General features: G+C 38.7%; 1 long non-coding RNA gene across 1 annotated transcript in view; it reads left to right on the plus strand.

The window, feature by feature from the left end:
• LOC141739314 (uncharacterized) overlaps nucleotides 1-20,927 on the plus strand; it is a 99,043-nt gene that overhangs the window by 4,765 nt on the left and 73,351 nt on the right. The window contains exon 3 of the long non-coding RNA XR_012585666.1: nucleotides 15,183-15,309. This is a non-coding gene — a long non-coding RNA (uncharacterized LOC141739314). The remainder of the gene's footprint in view (nucleotides 1-15,182; nucleotides 15,310-20,927) is intronic.

Consider the following 20,927-nt stretch of genomic DNA (forward strand, 5'->3'; position numbering starts at 1 on the left):
AGGGATTTTTGAAGTGGGTAGTCACACAGATCTGCAGCTGGGGCTGAGAAATGAGAGCTACTGCTTTTTCAAGTCCAGGCTTTGCTTTGCTTCTGTGTGACTTTGTGGTAGGTTAGGCCTTTTTATGGTCAGCTTATGAAGTGGCCAGCCTGGCATCTTGCCCACTCTAAGGGCTAGGCTTTAAATGGCAGACTGCAGATGTACAAGGAGGCCCTCCTTGCATAGAAGTTATGGGAAAGGCCATCGTCTGGTTGCAGTGTCCTTCAGTACATAGACCAATGGACTCCTGTGCCAGTTCTGGATATGAGTCCTTGTCACCTTCATAAGAAACTATTCCTTTGCGTTCATTCACAAAACAGTTGTCTAAAAGTGTTGAAATCTCAAACTGAAGTTCCACCAGTGAAAAAGATGTTGCTAATTAATGTGTTAATTGTCATGTAAACTTTTTTGCTTAATGAGATGTGAAATAGCCCCTACTGTTAGGAGTATCAAGGTGCACAGGAGTTTGTCCCAAGCACTCAGGGTCATTTATTGCTGTGCTGCAGCACAACCCAGGGCTGCTATTTCAGCCTTTTGCCAAAATAGGAACATTTTACTTTCTGATGAGTCATCTGGGTTTCACTTAGATCTCGTAAGGTTCCCCCACCCTGTTCTTTGCTATATAGTCCAGCCCCTACCCTAGAGGCCTTGCTTTCCCAGCTGAAAGATGGGGTGGAACCCTCTACAGCAGTTGTCAGCTCCATTCCTTAATTAACTTGGAGGGGACTGCTAATGAATGATACAGAGCATTTTCTCTGTCACTGGAGCTGAACAGGCGGCATTCCTAGCCTTTTCTGGCCTGCAGTGTGGCAGAGCAGTGGTGGCAACTGAGATGAAGTTTGCCACACGCTGTGCTAAATGTTACCTGCATCAAGACAGCAAGGGAACTAGGTCAATCAAAGGAAGCGTTGTAGATATTTTCCATATTGGTCATATTTACTTCTGAACAACACAGAAGAGCTATATATTTCAGGAAAACACTTCTTCCTTTTTTTTTCCCTTGTGGTGCAAAAAGGGGATATGGGAAGTCTTAGTTTTTTGTTTCTTTTTGCTTTAAATTATTTTCTTTTCCTTTTAATTCTGAGTGACCTGTTCTAAGGTGGCACTGGTTTGAGTGTGAGGTTGGCCTAGATGACCTCTAGAGGTTTACAACCTTACCCTGTAATTTTCAACAGTCATGCTGTTATTTTTGATTTGTCCTGACTGGAAATTACCTGGGACAGGAAAAAAAAACATGACTATTTTAAGATAATTTTCTTTCCCCCCTAAGTTATTATTTTAATTCATTTGAAAATGGAGCAGAGAGACTAAAAAAAAAAGGTACTTCCAATAAATAACTGTGTCATGGAGTAGTTCTTTGCACTTGTTGGTTTCTGGGTTTTGTGTTTCTGAGTTTTGTCATAAACACTTTGGCTATCATGTTTAGGCTGCTTAGCAGAATTGATATTATACAGAAATGTAGTCAGTTGAAGGCTAAAACATTTGAGGGCTGTACTCCCTGCTGCAATTGAAAAGTGGCTTCTCACACCTGTTTATAGTATCCAAAGTTGGTTTCATGTCTGAGAAGCTGGCATCATTGCTGATTCTTCCAGTTTTATGCTTGGTGAGTCTGATGGCAAGAAGGGGTGGAATATTTGCTGCTAAAGTATGTGAAATAATATGAGCTTGAAAGATTCATATCAGTTTTTCAGTAATCAATTTTGTCTAATTTCATTAAAAATTAAACTTTTTGCCCAGATGACATCCTTAATTCATCACCCTTGCTGAGACTGAGATCTTCAAAGCCGTTTACAACAGCTAAACAAACATATCTTCCATTAGCTTTGATTGGAAAGCCTGATAAAGTGCGTAGAAGATCTGAATCTTTAGACATGACAGTGATGGATATAATTTAGACACAAGAGAGGTAACAGAATCAGACTGATGCTTAGAGTGAACTTTAAGCCAGAGTTTCACAGTCGAATATGGGTGGGTGGTGCAGTGCTCCTTATCTCTTCAAAACTGCTGCTGATGCACAGTGGTAGCATGAAGTGTTTTATCTACATTGGGAAGAGAGTGCTTGAGTCTTCATTGCTGGTAACGTGGCATTGCTCCCAAAACCTACTCCTCTTTTAAAGGAAAAACTGGAAGGGAGAGGATGTAACTACTCTGTAAGTCTGAAGCAGCTACAGTAAAGATGAAAAACTCCACGTGACAGTCATTTAATTAGACTGCAGTAGTATTATCCTGGCTAGTATGTAAAACTTCTTCACTGAGGTTTGTATTATAGCTGTATAATTCCCCAATACTGAAAGGAACTAGCCTTTCTAAAGTTGGCCTGCATGCAAGGCCCTCTGCTTTCCTGTGCTCCTGTGAGATTTTGTACAGAAAACAAAACAGCAAGGGGTAGATGGTTCGATAGTGTATTTTTTTCTAAAACCCCAGAGATCTCTGCTTAAGCATCCCAAGTCAGAAAAAGCTCGAAGTAGTTGTATGCACATATGTTAAACAAACATTAACATCAGAGTTGTTGTTAACTTGCTACTTACTTGAAGTGTGAGGAGGGGCTGATGCAATCTCCAGACTTTTTCCAGAAGTCACGTAGCCATGGTTTTCTTTATATTCTTTTCATTATTATTAGATAATGCCAACAGTAGTACTCATGTATGGTCTGCATCAGTCTCCTGAAAGATCATTTTGGTCCTTAGTGAGGAAAAGGCTTGTTTTCCCTCTTTAGAAAAGTAGTTTTAAAGTGGCCTGGCTGATGTCATGGCAGGCATAACAAATTTTGTCAATTCATAATTGGACATAGTTGGTGCAAATGAAAATTATTTTTCTCCTTACTGTGTCCTTAAGCAAAGTTTTCCTGATGAAAATACATGTTTTGGACTTTTTCACTAATCTCACCCTTTCTTCTAAGACAGTCTGAAATCTCCCTTAGCACTTTTTGGAAAAAAAAATCTGGTTATCCTGAGAGCATGGGTGAAAGACAGGACAGTGGAAAGCCTGAAGGAGTAAAGGTCCAGATAGAGATGTACTGGCAGGTCTGTGAAGAGCTTGTCACAGTGCCTGTTGGCTCTCTGCTTCTGTTTCGTTTGTTCTGCTGGTTAATCATTTGCTTGAGTGCTCAGGTACCATGGCGATGGACACGCTACCAGTGCCACAGACCCATGCTGCATATTCATTAAAACATTAATTTTGAAAGGAAACCCAAAGTAAATACAACTTTTGAAAATCCTCAGCATAGCTAACGTTGCTGTTTACTTTCCTCTCTAACAATACAAATTAGCATGGTAGGATAGAGGCTTCTTCCTCCCATGTTAGGATTTTCATTCTGCTGTTGATATCCACAGCTTTCTCATGAAAACATAAGTGGTTTGAAAGGCTTCAAACTTCTTCCATATGTTGAGTATAGCACATTTGTGCATTAGCCTTTCTGTGTAGCTACTGAGATGTTTGTTCCATTGTCATCAATATTAAAATCAGGGAAAGGGCCTTGGAAAAAGAGCCAAGTGCGTCTGGTCTATTAAGCCCCACCAGTTTGCTAGCGTGACCTTTGTGAAACGAGGGGTATAAAGTGCAACTTTGAAAATCCTGGCCAGCAACTAACTGCTGGAATGCCAGTTGGCAAGCTGTTCTTCCTTCTTCTCCAAATATGAAGCCTTCTGCCTGAAGAGCTCCTATGCAGCATCTCTTCTGCAGTGTCATGTTTTGAGATCTGATCCTCACACAGACCTCTGTTGCTGTTGTTACTTTTTATAGTGCTGTGCTATTTATATCTCTGTTTGAATATTTATGGTGGCCGCCACTGGAAAGTTAGCGCTGAGCAATAGTTTCCCACAGAGGGCATTACTGTGCTAGCATCCGTCCAAGATAACCGCACAGAATATAGAAACAAATGTTACCTCTTTATCATTAGTACCTTAAGAGTTTGCTCCTGGTTTTGGTATCTTGAGTTGCTTCACAACACTGCTGTCTGAACACTGGTGCCTGGAGCAGCTTGAACTTGCATACTGGCAGTCTATGAACCCCCAGCACATGATGTGCCCAGGAGGCAAACTAAACCACAGGGGAGGGAATTAGATAGAGTTAGACGTAGGGTATGCATCCACTGTAGCTGGATAATTGTTCCTCAAACTCGACTGATAATAAAAGCTTGCTTTAACTTTTGTTGCAGCCCTCAGGAAATGGAAAATACATTCTTTCCCTCTTATATTTCCCTCATATGATAAAAAAGTACCAAATATTATTTTCAGGCCTATCTTCCCATCTGCTCTGACAGCAATTAGCTCACCAATTGGTGTGTGCTGAGGTTCATTAATATGTGGTAAAAATATGCAGAAAAGCTCAAAACTCAGACAGTGATGCAGGGATGCTGTTTATGTCTCCCTGGCATGAGGTAGGAAGGGCCTGTGATGCCCACTGCTTGCCAGAAGTTGGAGACACTTACAAGCAGTGTGAATCTCCCGTACTACTGGTAAATAAAACAAAAAAGTATAGTAAAGACACTGAATATGGCAATCCTGTTAACATTTCTGAGCAAATGGCTAGTGAGATTTGTGGGACTTGTGGGTCAGGACAGTGGTCTCCTCCCTAGCCTGCTTCCTGTAAGATCTGAGCTGACGTTGTTGCAGGGGTTGTGGGAGAGAAGCCGAGACTTACCCTTTAAGGATTTAATTTGGAAGGCAATTTAAATTGGAATCCCCTCTTCTCTATCCTTCTGCAGTATGGGACTTTCACCTTGGCACCATCCAGTCCTTGAACTCTCTAAGATCCTTACAAAATCCTTATAAAATGTGCAGGTACATCAACTCTGCTCTGCTCTGGTGTTTTACTGGGGAGAAAGAACAGCCCTTGAGGAAAGTGGAAGATGAGTGCTGCTTGCCTCTTCTGCCTCTCCTGAATCCAGGAGCCAGTGCAGGTAGAGTCACACCCCTCTCCCAGGTGGAAGTCAGACCAGACTGTACAGGAAGGCACGGAATAGGGTGCAGCTAGTATTGTGGGATATCAAAGTAATACCTTAAGAATCCTGGTGCCTGTCGTATGATTGAAAACTGGGCTGTGGCATCAGACTACTACTGTTGAGATGGCAAACACTGCCCTATGGTGCAGAACCTATTAGTTTTCCTGTAAAATGCTTTTGTTGCTGTGATATTGCCAGTCATGCAGGCAACCCTTCCTGCCAACTGTTCCCTCTTTTTCATTAATCTGCAGTAATTTCTTTGGTGTTCCTTTGCATTAAATCTGAGGGGCATTCATGGCATTCACAGGTATGGTTCAATTAACTCCCTCATACTTCCCTTCCCAGGGTGTTCCATTTTTGAGAACAACCCTAGGAACATGTGTGAGTTCAGTGTGGATAGAGGCATCTCCTGCCAGCAGATCTGCGCACTTGTTTTTTTCCATGGACTATTGTCTGGAACTTGGCAAGCCTTTGGAATCTTTCCTGGACAAGCAGTTCTGGATTATTCACCAATTTTTTGTGAGCTGAAGTGAAAATAAACATGAGCTTAGGACTCTGAGCTCAAACTCAAACCCAGGCTTTCCCAATGTGAGCCCAGAACTGAGACTTTTAATTTGGCCTTTTATGATTATGATCCAGCGACAGAATTAGGCTTTGAATCTGAATGGTATCCAGGCTCTGTGATACTCATGTAAATATACTAGCTTAGGGCTTGCAGTATGTTTACAGCCTGTTATTCATTTCTAACTAGTGGCGTTTTCCTTTTTGGCTACAGTGGGAGAAGCTCTGGGTTTTACCAATTGTGTTGGGTTTGGTGGTAATATAATCTGCAGATGTAGAAGCATGATAAATGCTCAGATATGAGGGTCAGAAATGAGTCCATTTCTAAACAATCTTAATGTCTTAATGTTGGAATGGGCAAAGAAAGAGTTTATGTAGTTTGCACAACTGCAGCCATTGACTTTACTTTCAGTAAAGCAGATCCGTGATTTTTCTGTCTTCAAATACTTGGTAATTTTGGTTTAAAACAGTAGGTCCAAATCCAAACTGAGTTCAAGTTCTCCAAGCGTCTAATTAACAACAGGTATTGGTACACCTGGAATTAAAAGTATGTAAGTAAAGGAAAGCAATCACCTGGTCTAGTGCTGAAAGGCTTAATGAGGAATTAAGGAGAAAATACAAACAGGCTGCTGGAGTTGTGTTTGATTTTTCAGTTTCTTTGCCGTCTGCCAGTCCTTTACATGAGTGCTAAAAATTTCATTAAAAAATTAAAAATATATTTTAAAGACCAATTTAAGAAACAGAACTTGTAATACTAACTTTGGAAAATTGCAGCTCTATTTTCTGACACATTCTTACATTTGTGACTAAGGGAAAACTCAATTATTTCAGTGGATTGCTGGAGAAGTAGATGTGAATCTCACTTTATCCATTCTCATCTTAAAAGATTGACTTGGAAACCTTTCGTTTCAAAGAAGGTAAAGGTGTCAGGGTGAGTTCATATGGAACAGATGGGTTTTCTGGAAAAAGCCTCCAATTTGATAAACTTCCAGAAAAAAATCACATGACTGGCAGGAGACAAAGTACCTTTGTTTTGAATTTTTGCTGGTCCCACCGAAGTTGATGCTACTTTGGGAATTGATTTCAGCTGAGATTAGGACTTTGGTTATAGACTAGTGTTGAAGTGTTGAGTGTTGAAGATGCTGATCATTAAAGCTGTGTCAGCTTCTCAGCAATGAACTGATGTTCTTTCTGGCTTAAGTTCAATGCTCTTCGAATGAGAACCCTTGATTTACATTAAGTGTTTCTCAACTATTCTTGCGGGGGCATTAGGCTGATGTCTTGCTACTGTTTGTGGAGCCATCAAAGGAACAAGCAAAAAAGAAAAAAAAACCTTAAAACCCAAACAACCTCCCCCAAAAATATTGATTTCAGTTTGATGTCTGGTGTTGAATGTGCTCGTCCTTCCCTCTTGCAGCTGCAGAACGTACTGGCATTGCAGGTGGGTCGTCCGACAGCTCCCTTTCGGACCGTTGCCAATCCTGCTTCATGGATCCGCTAGCAACTGCCTCCCGAATTGTGCTTGCACCTGTTTCCTCTTCTTGTGGAATAAACAGTTTTGTCTGAAAAGAGCATTGACAAAGGCCAAAGTTGCACACCCATCCTGGCCCACTGATATAAAGGAAATCACATTTTCTTGATGCTTGTAGAATGAAAGTGGCAGCTGTTGCCATGGAAATAGTCCATTTATGAAAGAAGAAGTTTTGAGGAGGCTGAACATCGCCACTAATCTAAGAGATTGCAGTCAAGACAAAAGGTTAAAGTTGGAGATGTGCTAATTAGGAGATAGCTGTGTTTCTGATAATGTGAGGATAGATACAAAGGAATTCTATTTGATAAAAATTCTGTTGTCCTGGCTAATCCCTTCAACCTATTATTTTGAATACACAACACGGATTAGATTCATCCCTAGTATAAATCCACTGATTTGTGTTCAAATAGGTGTAAACTTAATGGGTATAAATAGGCACTATGCCCTGGAAAGGTTCTTTCAAATACTTACTTAAAATGTATTTTAAGAGTTATTTTTTCACATTCCCTTTTTGGAGACATTTTCCTGGGTTTTGTTTTCTATTTTGCAAGTACTGGTGTCCTCTCTGTCCTCTTCTCTATGCTCAACACATTTCCTGAGGTGCAGAAATTACTGTGGTTCTTCAGATTTCTCCTTAAATGTGCTAAAAATGTTAGCAGCAAATAAAGAAAAGGCTTTGTTATTTCCAGTGCACTCTGTTGATCGACTGTGTCAAGACAAAGTGAATAATGCAGTAACATCATCGTCAGCAAACAGGAATGTTTGGGCCCGATCGTCTCTGCTCATACGAAGTGCCAAATTTTCACTCTCTTCAGGAGAGATGCATCTCTCCACAAATCCTGAAAATACAGCAATATACTATTTCTGTTAAATTTTTCAGCTTTAAAGCACTGAAAACCCATCTGACAAACTCCATCTGAGTAGCTAATAAAAATTTTAAAACAAATGCACAGTTTGCCCTGGATTATTTCACAAAAGACTTAATTATTCCTAATTAAAGCTCCTGTTGATTATATTTGTATGAGCCCTAGCCATTCAAATAATCTTGGGCCCTACATTCTTCTATTTATTTGTTTTCATTTACAAGTAGCCTGCGTTATCGCAAAAGCCTTTATCTGTGTAATTAGTTTTACATGGATTTTGTAATGAAGACTGTATGTGAAAAATGAAATGGTAAATGTTGTTGGATATGTCCCCCAAAATGACACCAGTAACATCAAAGCATTAAAAATATCACTACCACACTGTTCATGAAAGAGCGAAAGGACATTCTGTCACCAGTGGATGCAAGCAATGGGTCCAGGAAATTGTGAAGGGTGTTATAGCATGTGATAGTTCCAACTGTATCTCAAGCTCCAACTTGAAGGCTGTAATTTTGCTGTAACTCTTCTATCTGGGAGACTGAAAAACTCATAGGCTTATTGCTAAGTCCCTTCTTTACAAGCAAAATGAATATGTAGCATGAATACTGTCTTTTTCCCGCCTTCCCCTCCCCTATGCTATTGTTGGTGTTTAACTTAAATGACACTTCTTCCACCTGGAGATGTCTTCCTCAAGGCATTTCTAGGCAGCAGTTACATCCTTACTTAGGTCTTTTATTGCTAGGCTGAACAGCTTAGTTCTGTTAGTATCTTTGGATGGAGGATCTCTGTTCCTTCAGTCATTTTAGAAGCTATTGTTTGCACTTCTCCCCATTTGATTTCATCTTTCTTGAATGTGTATAGGATTTCAGGTGAGCTACAATCCGCACTGTGCACATGATCACAGATGTCTCCCAGATTCTACTGAAAATCTTTGTCCTCATGTCCTGTAGTTTCACTTGCCTTTTTCATCATGTTACTAGTCATCTGCTCATTGGCAACTACAGCCCTCATTTGTCTCTACCTGGTCATCTCCCAGAATACATTTGAATTTTCTGCATGTGACCTTGCTGTTTACCCCATTTCTGTGGCTCCCATCTAAAAGCTGCTCTGTTTGTATATTTTCAGTACTCTTCTGTACTGACAGTACAAGAGTGCCCAGGTACTCTTCTACCTGGGTCACAATAATCAAGAGCTATGAAAGGACAGCAGAAGCCCCATACTGGATCCTGAATGCCTCTTACTAGTTCTCCTTTAGCTGTTTTTAAACACCAAAAAATGTCTTTACTTAGTCCTCAGATTCCTTAATCATGTATAACATGGTGTCAAATGCGTTCCTAAAGTCCTGAAAGATGAGATCTGTTACACTTCATCTGTTCAGAAAATCAGTTACCTCATCTAAGAAAACTATATGGATAGTTTGTATGGTGTCCTTTTGGTAAATTGCTGTTGCATTTTAGCATTTTATCCCATTTTTCATTTATCTCCGTGTCTTTATATATTGTCTCCTTCAAAATGTATTTTAAGGCCTTTGCTGCTAATGAGGTCAAATTAAATAGCTTTTAGAGGTAACTGTCTTTTCCTCTTCTTTTTCTTCACATTTTTTTTTTAAGTAAAGAAATCATATTTACTATTTTTCAGTTTCACTCCCAACGTGCTGGTGGTGTTAAAAATATTTGTCATTGAACCAGCATTACACGTCAGAAATGTTTAGAAGTCAGAAACAGTGATTAACCAGACTTCAAGCTTGATGCATTTCACTTTTTTAGTTGAGCTTTTGTATTAGCTATGGTAGTTCTATTTGCATACTGACATTCTCATTATTCACCCTATCTTTCTCTCTAAATTCAACTTAAAACTTCTTATTGAAAACAGTGGCAAAATACTTATTCAGAGCCTTTCCTTGTGTTGTCTTTAATCTCTACTCCATCCTTCTTCCACAGTGGCACAGCATTTTTCCTTGTCTGTCTTTATTTATACTACCAAAAAGTCTTTTACTATTTGTTTTCATATTCTTTGCAAGATATAACTCAGTTGGGTTCTTACAGTTCAAAATTTATCTTTGTACTTCCTGGCCTCTCGGATGTTTTTAGTTTGTGGACAGCACCTTTGGAAATCTGTGTGGACTCTGCTTATTTCCAGTACCTTCTTTTCGACATGTTTGTTCATTCAGGTTAGACCTGGGATCTCTTCTTGAAAGGTTCTGCTAGTTACTGGCTGCTGCTTTGTAAAAGCTACTAGTTCAGTTTACTGTCTCTTTTCTGTACTACAGAACAGACATAGTTTAGACAGCTTAAATGCCATTTTTATTGTTGTTTTACAATGCTTTACTATGCTAGTGCAATTCTTAAGTTCCTATGCCCGCCTTGCTTCTCTCTTACATAAGTAATCCTACTTATGTCATAATCAAAGCTATGAAGATTATTTGTGTGAGAAAAGGGTTGCAGATCAGGGTCTACATTCCTTAAAGTACTTTCACTGGGTGCAGCATTTTCTCACAGTGGTGGCTTTTTTAGCTGAACTGTAAAAGCTGTTTAAGAGATACATGTGCAGTATCAAAGAAGTGCAGAATATTTTGGAAGATGAAACTGCTTGGAAACTGAAGGATGCGGGGATTTGTCCAGGTGCCTATTATTTCTGTAATAGCCTTTTTGCCACTTGACTCAGGTTTTATTTCTGTCTTTTTAAGTATTATTAGATTTTCTTTTGGCACCCTGGTGATTTGCAAATGTACAAGTACTGTACTGAGTGCTCAGGAAAATGGTCTTTCACAGAACTAAATTGTTGCATGGAGAAAGTTCCTTGGTAACTACTTATTACTTGGATTTTTGTCAGGTCTCAAGATATATCATGTCTATGTTGCATTAACACTGGAAAAGCTATTCAGCAGCAGGCTCTGCCCCAAAGAGCTTGCAACTGAAATACGTAAAATACATTCAGGGCCGAAGGAAGCAAATACTTTTTTACAGTCACTGTGAATGTGTGAAATAATCCAGACTCAATCATCTAGGACATGATCAGTAGCTGAACCCAGCCTCCTTGACTTCTCAGTCTCTTTCTCAGTTGCAGGAAGATTTTTTGTATTTTCATCCACTACAGTCATTAATAGGAGTAGGAAATTTCAGTAGGATAGTGGGAATGAAAAGAGATAAAATTTCATTTATTTTCCTGCTTTCACTGACTTTAATAATCTGTTGGAATATGACAAAGTAGTTGGTAGAAGACATCTACTGATGCCATTGCATTTTTTAGCCAATCCAGTAGGGGAGTATATATTAGCTGTTAATCTGTTACAGGGAGAAGGCAGTGGATGGGTCAAAACCTGATTTTGCTGTTAATTTACAAATTTTGAGCAATAGGCATGAAATGACTGAACAAAGAAGTAGATGACAATGCAGAAAATATTTTTTGGTATATAAAGAGCTTCCTTTTAGATTGAGCCTCTTCATAAGTAATATTACACACAATTCTGAGAAGATATTAGGAAGTCTCAGTGCATTTAGATTTTCAGATTAGCTGGTGAGCTGCACAAATGTGACCTGAATTATGACTCTCCTGTGGTTTCTACTTATAAATACTTTTTCCACTACAAATAAATTATGAAATACATTTAAAATCATGACTTAATGAAAAAAAAAAATATTTTTTTCAATCTAATGGACACAGCTACTTTGAATAGTGTAATTTTTTGCTGTGGGAATGAAAAACAACAACCCTCCAAATCTCTTCTGTATATAAATACATCCATTTACTTCAGCAGCATCTCAGTGAACCTAAGTTTGACCAATAAAACCTAGCTGTAATGTCACTCCTGAGTGTGTCAGAAAGATTCAGGAGAGATTAGTGAGGAATCTGTATGTGATTCAGTACTTGCCACTGTGTCAACTTCACAGCAAAGCAGGATCTTGAGTCATGGGAAAAAAAAGGAAACAGTTTTGTTTCGAAGAGTGTCATCTCATGTACGTACAAAGCTGTTACTTCCCTCTCTGGCAGCAAAACTCCATATTGTATCTACCAAAAGAACAGCAACAAATCTCATAAAGTGCTCAGATAATGTTACAATAAGGAATTTCAAAGAAATTCTGATCAAGACGGTACTCGGGCTATGAATACCTGCAGAATTGCCAGGTACCAGCACAGTGTTGTAAAGAGCACTACAAGGAGGGTTTCCGCTGGCACCAGTGTTGCAGTTTTACTCACCCAACAAATCTTGTGCTCATTGTGCTCAGTAATTGGTCTCAAAAAAAAACCCCTTCCAAATAATTTTACTACTGGAAATGTTTTTTCCCCAGTGTCTGTTCTGAAATAGCCAATGCAAATCTTTGTTTTGTTCTCTTGTTCTGATTGATTTTTTTTCAGGAAAGAAGGAGGTATTCAAACAATTAGAAACTTTCACATCAAGAATGTGGGGGGAATAAGTTAAGTGGGGATGATAAATCATCATAATGGAAAGCTGTCCCTTCCAGTATACGTGCTGGCTTTCTGAGTAAGATTTTCAGAAAACAAGATCTTAGCCTTAGGACTTGTACTCCTGCGTGAACTTTTCAGGAAAACAATTCTACTATATCAAGGATGCTCCACAGCCTGTTGGAATGATGGGTGTTGATTTAAAATCCAGAGAGACAAAATAACTGGCTTAATTTTCAGACATGTAAAATGTACAGATCACTAGTTGAAAAAACATATAATTTATTTTAATGTTTATTTGTCAAAAATAATGCATATTTTTGACTTGGCTTATATGTCTATGTTGATTTTTCTTAGCTGTGGAGAAAGAGCTACAATACAAATAATGTGGCATAGGTATTTACTCAGCAGTCTGTTCAAACAAACTGACCTGATTAAGGTGAAAATTTTTCATTGCAGCAGTTTTCTGTTGGTGCATTAGGAGATTTGTAGTGAAAAGCATGTTATTTTTGCAGGTTTATTTTAATAAAAACAAACCCACCTCAAAACCAAATATTCAACCACAAAGTCATATTCGTTTTAATGCCAAAAAGGCTCCATAATGCCTTCTGAGTATTATAATTTAGATGCTTCTTGCTCCTGTTCTACTTAGGGGCTTTTTTTCCTGTCTGGACCTAATCTTCCGTGACGTGCCACTATCTCTGCTTTATGGCTATGGACATAGCCTATTCTCTGATGAATTGAGGGAAATACAGTCTAATAATGTAGCTACACAAGGGAATGAGAATATGAGTCACTCAAACTTTAATATCTGTACAGGCCAAAAGCTTGTATTTAAAGCTCCCCTGGAAAACTGAATTCTCTGCAAAGGAAAAAAGCACAAATATTTTTAATTACCTCTAGGCACCTAGTTCTCATTTACTGTTGAATACGTACGGTCACTTCAGTAAAGTTAGTTCACAGGAAATGAGCGTAGAATCTGAGCTGTGCAGAAACCTAGCATCGCGTGTGAAGGGCTCAGTCTGAATTTCTATACCAATGACTTCATCTGAGAGGAGGAAGAAAGGGGTGATGGTGAGTTAAGAGCATGGTGGGCTATTGTTATTCTTCAGCCACAGTCTTTGTATGGAGAACTTTTTTGTTGATGGCTCTATTCATCCTTTCTCTCAGTTCATAGCATTTGAGACAAAAAGCATTTTTTACACGTGTTGTGCATGTGGCATGGCCCACACAACTGAAATCCATCTGTGAACTACAGTGTCAGCCTGACATCAGTTACTGTCTGTGGCTCTAGGAGAGGTATCTTTAAGCATCGAACAACAAGCAGAAGTTGTATTTCAAAGCCTTGAAACCAGCTGCCTGTCTGAAAGCTCTCCAATTCAGATAGAATATTCTCAGCTTGGATTGCTTAATCAATGCTCTGTTTTCACTTCATTGGCAAAAAATAATATAAAAATAAAGCTTCTCTGTTAACAAATTGTTTGTCATTTTCAAGCTGGCTGCAGAGGTCTGTGCAGTCACGTCTACTGAGTCGCTAAATCTTTATGCCTCCTCCTCTTTGGAGAGTCATTAAGCTTAGAAGCATTAGCCTCTACAGGGCTGATCAGGATGGCTTGTTTTAAAACATGTCAAAACTGTTGGACAGCAGCTTGTTAAAAACACATTATGGATCATTCTGATTGACTGGGCATACATTAGTGCCAGTTCTGTTGTTATTGTTTTTAACACAAGTTGCAAAGATATTTACACATCATAATCGAGCCTTTAGGCTGGCGTTGGCACAGGTATTTAGTGCATCTGAGCTCTTCCAATTTTTCTTTTTATTAACCCAAAATTTTTTATATGGTCTATTAATTAGAAGTCTGAGTAACTGTTACTCAGTGCAACTACAAGACTGTTGAGAAACTGATTTTCAGAAAGACTGTTCGCCCAGACCTTCATTGGCTTTAGCTCAAGTTGACAGTATCACTGCTTCTAAAGCTTGGATTTGTACAGGGTACACCACAGCTCTGCAGTTAACCTATAGCTCTGCAAGAGAATGTTAACTACAAGCCAGCTCTGCAGACCAAACCTCTGTGCCAGAATTCACTTGAGCTTTTCCCTTTGGTGAGTACAAGGGGGGAGGGAGATGGAGGAGAGGGGAGCAACCATCCTCCTTTCCCCCCTTATATTTCAGGGGGACTAGTCCCTATCAGGGAGAAAGGAGGGAACAGACCCTGCTCACAGGAAGAACTTTTTGCTCTCTGCTTTTGTATGCACCATGTGAGTGTGTAAGCTATGTCTTCCCCGTCATCCCCTCCATTATACCACAAAGACAGACTCTCCTCTTCTCCTATAGCTAGATTTTCAGAGCTCAGCAGCAAAGGTGCAAGCCCATGTTCTGCCAGAATATGACTTGACATTTTGTTGGCACCAAAGAGAACTGGACACTAGTATCCAAAGGCAGATTTTACGTCTTTTTTTGAAGACTGCCCTCCAAGGTAAATCATTTTGTTGTCTGACCAATTCATAGGGAAGAATTACATCTGTTTCCTGTTTTGTATGCTATAAATACAATCTGAGTATATTATATTTATTATACTTTGAAATTTAAGTACTTCCTGCAATTTCCAGGAAAACTTCCTTTAAAAAAGCAATAAGCTACTGACGAATATGTAAAAATGATTTAGCATTTTATTTTTAGTAATGGAGAAAATACAAAGAAAAAAATTCATGGCCTACTGTGACAATTTATAAGGAAGAAAAAATAGGAGGAAAATCATCAGATAAATGACATCATATAATTCACCCTGGTCTGATTTGTGACTTTTAGATTTTGAGCATTTCTTAATTTGATTCGCAGGTGGTGATCTGGTGCCAGAATAAATTAGTCTTAGAAAGTGCCAAGACTGCTCAGCCATTTGCTGTGGTATCACTCCCACATGAGGAACCTGTATCATCATCTTTCTTCAAGTATCTTCTCTAGCGTGGTAAGTTTTTCAGGCATACAATCTTATTCTGTGTCAGGAGTTTCAAGAAGAGGGAGTGAGGTGAGTTCTGAAAAGTCCTGCTCCGGTCCTAGATTTTGTTGGCAGAACTGGAAGCTATAGTCAGTAAACCTAGGTGTACTCATGTTGAACACATGTAAGGTTTGGTAAGGCTGTGGAGTGTAGTAAATACCACAGAACAGGTGTTACTAACTCTAGTTTGTATTTCCTTCTTCCCCCTGAAGTGGACCACAGTTGCACAGGGTGTAAAATTTCTCCACTTGTCTTATTATCTGAAATTAATTTTTTTAATACTGGCATCTGTATTTGCAAATTTATGACTTTCAAAGCAATGTCAGTCCCTCTAAATAATTAAAAAAAGAGCCTCTCATCCAATATTAAAAACAAACAAACAAAAATCCATGAATAATTCTGACAACTAACCTTTGGAATCAAGACCTAATTAGTTCTTATTGAGCTTGGTCCAAAGATCATTGAAGTAATTTGGAGTCTTTCCATTAAAGTTAATTGACTTCAGAGCAAAGTTGTTTCTCAGATACACTGGTTTAGCAACAGGGTAGCAAACAGTCACCCTGTCACCCATCAGTAACATCACCCGCAGTCAGGGTGCGTTAGGTGTTCTACTTGACATTGTTTCTGGTAAAGATGTTGCCTAAGTTGGTGATGCCCCTGGGGCCATATAGAGGACGTGGAAAAAACTTTGTGCCCTGAGTACCCATTACTTTGGCAGTCACCAAAGCCTGCAGGTTTCACTCATTCCAGCTTCACTGCAGAGCTTTCATCAGAAGTGTCAACATTAACAAGATTTTAAACTGCAGGCGAATACAGAACATCATTTGATCCTGGCAAAGAACTGTTTGCCTCAGCACTTGTGGGATAATGTAGAGTAAGCAGCAAATCATTGATGAATCTGTAATGCAACACCAGTCCCAAGAGTGCTCAGGCAAAATTGCTGCAAAGAAGAAGGAAAGACACCAAAAGTGATTAAATGCAGCAATAGATTCAGACCTTGGGAGACCTCCCAGGAGATTCTTCTTAAAAAAACCCAACAAACCAACCAAAAAAACCCATAAAGCAAAAAAGAAAAAGGGGTACAGAATTATGTGCTTAACCCTTTCATTCTGTCTTAATAAAAACCATAAGGAACCCACAGATGTGAATGTTTACTGAACCTTAATTTGCCTGGAATCATCATAGATTCATAGAATTGTCTAGGTTGGAAGGGACCTTCCTTGCAGTTACTCTAGTTTTATGCTTGTGGTAATGTTGACTTCTGGCCATTACCATGAGTTTCCAGTGAAAATTTTGCACACTCCATCAGGCCAATAACTCTTATCACTGTTAAATACCTTATTTGGTTTTGCTGTTTATAGAGATAATTAGTAAATGTAGGATAAAATTTGTACATTTAAAAGTGTTTCAAATTCAATAACAATATCCAGCAATACTTAGGTGGTGATTAGAGAACTTCAGTGGAATTGCATTCTCAAAATGTTAAAAAACATCTGTCAACACAGACAGTTGGTTCTTAGACTAGCATTTCAGTGGATGCTTACTTGCTCCCCATCTCTGTTTTGTCTTGTATCTGGCTGCCATAGTTCAAATATAGATCCAGTAGGGTCAGTGCAGGTTTTCCGTTGTGATGATTGGGACTTGTACTTAAGACCTTGGCACTTGGGGGATCCCTGCTCAGTTTCCATCTCTGTTACGTATTTTCTCTGGGAACATAGGTGAGTCGCTCTTGGGTGAGTCATAATAGGGCTGCTTCTTATGAATAGTAAAATGAATATATATATTCATTATTATTGAATTTACATATTCATATATATTATAAAAATATTATGAATAATAGAGCTTCTTTCTTATGCCCTGGGTGCTTGGATAGTCTGCTTTGTGACAGGGCTTTGTTTCCTACTATATTTCTGTACCTAGGAAGTAGGGTTCCAGTTCCTGGTGCACCAGGTTACTTAACAAATCTAATTTGGTCAATTTCAAATAATGACATCAAGATAAAAAAATCTCCCTATGACGTTAATTATCTTCAGAGTATTCCACTCCCTTTGCAAATTTATTTTGGAGACTAAGCAAGGTTATACTGCAGTATTAAATACAGTCATCTGCTTGTATTAAAGTAGTTGCAAAGCTCTGGCTAATGCTTATATGAAGTTGAGATTAGAGAGTACATTCCACCTACTGATACCAAAAATATCGAGTTACTGTACCAAAAATAAACATTCATTTAAAGAAAACAAAGAAGCTTTTAAGTGATCATTCTGAAAATTTCAATGGCATTTTGCAGTCATTTGCATTGCATGATTCATGCTTGAAATACTGTTTCCTACTTTCTCTTAAATATACTTCTCTTGTTTAAAATTAATTTGCCTTTTACTTTGCACTGGCAAAGTAAAGTTTGGGAAGTATATGAGAGAGGTTGTTAGTCTTTTATCATTTGCAGCAGTGGGGATGTCACTTCAGACTGTATCGGCCTAAGATGATGTAAGGATCTTTAACTTCATGTTTATATCCAAGCCAGTGGACATCTAAAAGAATTTTAATTTCCAAGGTACCATCAGAAAAATGGCAGGCAGTGTAGATGGGCAAAGAAGTCCATATGTGGGCAAAGAAGCCCCACCTGTGCCGTGACAAAAGGGCCCCATGAGGCTTTTCAAATCTGTAATAAAGCACTTGCTCAAGGGATTATGCAGGATGGCAGAAGAGAATCTACTCTTTTTCTTTTTTTGAACTCACAAAAAAAGAAACGTTCTTTCCCAGGCATAACCAGGAAGGTAATGTTTTATTGACAGAGCAACATATATTTAGGACCAGGATTTGTAGGGAGTGTTTGTACTTGTTTCCTGAGAATACATGGAGCCTCTTGATAATGCTAGATGATAGCAATCTGCCCTGTAGGCAGATGTGCAAATAATAGATAGTGCCTGAGGCATATTTGCCCGCATTTGGTGAATTCTCCTTTTGTTTATGTTACCATATGGTTTAGTTTTATTCTATTAACTGTTGAGAACAATATCTCCTGAATGTCAGAAATCAATACCTTATTTATAAGTATGCAGATTTTAATAATGCAATAAGGATAATGATTTTTTCTAACCGTATAGAAAAAATAGCGTGTCACTGTTTTCCTGTGGTTGAAGATACTTTAAAATTGGTGGACTGGTCATACTGATTTTGAAATAATCTATTTTTACTGTTGTTCCAGATGATGTAAATTCATGGAAAATGATCTCAGAATCTGGCTGGACAATGCTTTTGCTTGTTTTAGCCTCTGCACTATGTTTAAGAGTCTTGCTCTATGGGCTCAGATGAGACTGAGATGAGGTCATTTTCCTTGAAGTTTTACTGTTAAGGTTCCAGATCAATACAGGACTTATGTTTTCATGTATTCAAGTACACAAGTAGTCCTTCTGAAATCAATGAATAAAGTTCTGACTTGACTGATGTCAATGTCAAAACTCCCACTCACTTCAGTGAGGCCAGAACTAATCATGTTTTTCAATGGAATAGTTTTGGGGCAGGGGAAAGGAGGTTTGTTTGTTGGTTTTTTTTATCAATGAATGAAGGGTAGTCAATATTTTAAGGTTTTATAACACATACAGTGCAGATACCTGTGGAGAACTGTCAGAAATAATTATTTCGGTTTTGTAAAAATCTTCTAGTTTAGTAATGCTGGTTCTTTATTTTGTCCTGACTTTTACATGATATATAAATGTTAACCATATTACTATGATGACATGAAATATAATTGTCATGGTTTAACGCCCGCTGGCAACTGGGACCGTGCAGCCGCTCTCTCAGTTTCTGTCCCCACTCCTCCCCACCAGTGGGATGGGGAAAAGAATCGGGAAAAATAAGGAAAACTTCTGGATTGAGATAAAGACATTAAAGCAAAAGCCACGCGTCCAAGCAAAATTTAACAAGGAATTCATTCACTACTTCCCATCGGCAGGCAGGTGTTCAGCCATCTCTGGGAAAGCAGGGCCCCATCACACGTAATGGTTACTTGGGAAGACAAAACACCATCACTCTGAATGTCTCCCCCTTCCTTCTTCCTCCCTCAGCTTTATATACTGAGCATGATGCTATATGGTATGGAAAATCCCTTTGGTCAGTTGGGGTCAGCTGTGCCAGCTGTGTCCCCTCCCAACTTTCTGTGCATGCCCAGCCTACTGGCTGGCAGGGTGGTGTGAGAAAAGGCCTTGAGTGCTTAGCAACAACCGAAAGCATCTGTGTGCCATCAAAACCTCTCCCATCCCAAATCCAAGACACAGCACCACACTGGCTGCCAGCAAGAAAGTCAATTCGATCTCAGACAAAACCATGACAGTAATCTAAAGTGGTTTAGAACGCATTTAGATACAATTGATCTAAAGCTTCTTCCTAAAGCATCAAACTAAAACCATTCAATCATATAAAAATAAATTGTTTTGTCATTACCAAAATGCTTTTGGTTTAGATTCCTGAATCTAAAATCTATCTTGAATATCTTCAAGATATTTGTTTAATGGGAAATTCTGAAGTAGTGGCATTCTTTCTGATTTAAAGCATAATCAAATTCTGAAGGGTCAGGATTTCCTGCAGAAAAGAAATTTCAATTTTGACCATCTGTCAATGCAAGAGTAGTACATTCACTGTGGCTGTTTACCAACTCAATGAAAAGCTGGGTACTAAAGTGCTGTGCAAATTTGGAGCTTAGCAGTGTAATGTTATTCCTGATCAAAATAACATGAACATATGATCATACTGTTGGTCAAATACATTGTCTGTGGTACCTTGATTTTTCAGAAGATAATGACTATTCTTGTGGTTGCTCTTACTCAGGCACTCCTCCTCATTTCTGGTTGACAAGATTTTTAAATAGAACCCAAGCATTTCTAGAAAATAACATGTTTCTTTTACTTTCCTTTTGCTCTTAGAAAACAACTTCATGACCTACAGTCAGAAATGTCATAGTCACAAATAAGTCGTAATTTTACTGTTAATAGCTTTTGCAATAGATTGATGTGCAGTATAGCCTCTTTTATTGACCATTTAATTTGCTTCTACTTATTTTAAATTTCTTCGTAGTCTTAATTTCTTGGAAGAGTACAATATACCAACAACAACTCTTTATCCACTTACCTGGTAACTTTATCTACAGAACCACAGTGTTTGTTTTTATTTCACTGTAGTGGTGATTGGCTGGGATTCACTCTGTTTTTACACTATACAAATATAGTGCCCTCAGTTTAAGTGGAGTGCATCCCAGTTTATACATGTGGCTGCAAAAAAAGGACTTTTGGACATTTCATTGCGTATTGAAAGTGCTGAATTTGGGTAATACAAATGCCTGGGTGGTGGTAATATCCTCGAAAGTTTTCTGCTTGTTTCCTAAAATATCTGTGTTATCAGAAGTTTTGTTCACAGAAAGTCATGAGAATCCTTTGTTCAAACAGGGCTGACTATGGTGTAATAACTATCCCAGCTGTTTGATTGGAACCTTTCACATACAGGCTGAGTGACAAGTAGCAACATAAACGTTCCTCCACTGTTGTAACAGACCTTGAAAATCTGCTAAGCCCAGGAGGACAAGGGAGGTCAAGGAG

Source organism: Larus michahellis, chromosome 2 (genome assembly GCF_964199755.1).
Source record: "Larus michahellis chromosome 2, bLarMic1.1, whole genome shotgun sequence".
In the NCBI taxonomy this organism is placed as follows: domain Eukaryota; kingdom Metazoa; phylum Chordata; class Aves; order Charadriiformes; family Laridae; genus Larus; species Larus michahellis.